The following is a 2500-nucleotide window of genomic DNA, read 5'->3' on the forward strand; positions in this document are numbered from 1 at the left end:
TGGCAGCAACTCAATGCATTTAAGCATGTAGACATGGTCAAGACGATCTGTTGTAGTTGAAAGTGAGCATCAGAATGGGGAAGAAAGGGGATTTAAGTCACTTTGATTGTGGCATGGTTGTTGCTGCCAGACAGGCTGCTCAGAGTATTTCAGAAACTGCTGATCTACTGGGATTTTCACGCACAACCATCTCTAGAGTTTACAGAGAATGGTCTGACGAAGAGGAAATATCCAGTGAGTGGCAGTTCTGTGGGTGCAAATGCCTTGTTGATGTCACAGGAGAATGGCCAGACTGGTTCCAGCTGATAGAAAGGCAACAGTAACTCAAATAAGCACTCGTTACAACCGAGCTCTGCAGAAGAGCATCTCTGAACACACAACACGTCCAACCTTGAGGCGGATGGGCTACAGCAGCAGAAGAGCACACCGGGTGCCGCTCCTGTCAGCTAAGAACGGGAAACTGAGGCTACAATTCACACAGACTCACCAAAACTGGACAATAGAAGATTGGAGAAACGTTGCCTGCTCTGATGAGTCTCCATTTCTGCTGACACATTCGGATGCTCGGGTCAGAATTTGGCCTCAACAACATGAAAGCATCTCTCAGGAACATTTCCCGTATATTGTTGAATCTATGCCACGAAAGGTTAAGGCAGTTCTGAAGGCAAAAGGTGCCTAATAAAGTGGCCAGTGAGTGTATATACTCTTATTACACTAAACTACATCTTTTAGTCTAATTGAGAGCTGTATGCATTTATGACATTTAAAAGCAGGTACAGATATCAGAGTTTCTCTTAAAACTGGTAATTTAGCAAAACAGGCTCATTGGAAATACGTGCTTCAGTCTTGATTTGAGTGAAACAGAAAAAAAAAAGGTACTTAAACATACGTTTGGCTGCAGTTTATGTAAATTAACTCTAGGGGGCAGTGTGATGCCAACAACTTTGGTTCCTTTTCACACTAATGATATTTACAGAGAGAAATGATCAAGGATTAAAGGATTATCTAAATGCAGTTCTTTGCACACTAATAAATATCATAAATCAGCTTAATAATGTGTAATGATTATGTTTGCGTCACCTATCTATCTCCATATGGACAACATTTCTGGCATGGTCAGTTTGCTCAGGAGCTCACCTTGTACAGTGTTGTGCTCCCAACAAAACATACAAAAGCAATGCACAATCAAGGTAAACTATGTGAATGAGGTGTCCTGGAAACATATTTCAGACTGGCAAAAATGTAGACAGCGCCACCTAGTGGATCTGTCATCAGAAAAGTGCAACAAACTATACATTAAGTAAAATATTTAAGATTCACAAAAATTGAAACAGCGCCCTCTAGTGGATGTGTCATCTAAAACATATGACAAAATGTACCTGGAGGAACATATTTCAGGTTTAGCAAATATGTAGTCTGAGGTATTTCAATTGAGCACACCCTTAAACTCTTAAATCATTATACATGAGCTCAATGCTGGCAGCCAATCAAACGTCAAACACAACAGCACTCCCATAACCAACATCATACAGTGAGAACTACTCATGTTAGTTTATTACAAAGCTATTTACAGTACAATACTCGTTATCCAAGGACTTCACTGACTGTGTGCCAGTGTGTGCAACAGGCCATTGTAATCAGTTCCCTCTGTTCACTTCAGCTGTGTTTGAAATCGTCAGTACTCTCTGTTCTTCAACCCAGCTGTTAAACACAGAAGGACCTGCTTGATCTTGTCCATTTACGTAAGAAAGGCTTGGTCGTTTATGTCTTGAAGTTTGCCTGTAGCACTGGCAGATGATTCAGTTAATTTCTTCATAAATACCGAGAGCTGAATGAGTTTTTAATGGCATCCCGTGTGCGTGCGTGTGAAAGCAAAGACTTTGGAAACGTCAGGTGTGTGCCATGCTTTTTGTTTCTAATAAAACACACACACATAAACATGGATTACACAATTAGATTTGGAAACATTGCTGTCTCACAGCAGGAAGGTCGCTGGTTCGAGTCCCAGCTGCAAGTTAGCATTTCTGTGTGGAGTTTGCATGTTCTCCCTGTGTTGGCGTGCGTTTCCTCTAGTGCTCCTGTTTCCCCCACAGTCCAAACACATGCGCTATGGGGGAATTGATTAACTAAATTGGCTGTAGTGTGTAACTGTATGTGTGTGAGAATTAATTAATTATTTTTTGTGTTAACTCTAATGCTAATACCAAACTAGCTATATAGTTGTTTGGACTTAATTTAAGTTAATTGAACTAGTAGTGATTTGATAACTGAACCAAACTCATGCGCTATAGGTGAATTGGATGAACTTAATTGGCCGTAGTGTATGAGTGTGTGAATATGTATGAGAATGAGTATGTATGGGTGTCTCCCGGTACTGGGTTGCGGCTGAGAAGGGCATCCGCTGCATAAAACATATGCTGGCATAGTTGGCGGTTCATTCCGTTGTGGCGACCCCTGATAAATAAGGGATTAAGCCGAAGGAAAAATAAAAGAATTACTA

This window comes from Danio rerio, chromosome 7 (genome assembly GCF_052040795.2).
Source record: "Danio rerio strain M-AB ecotype USA chromosome 7, GRCz13ab, whole genome shotgun sequence".
NCBI lineage: Eukaryota > Metazoa > Chordata > Actinopteri > Cypriniformes > Danionidae > Danio > Danio rerio.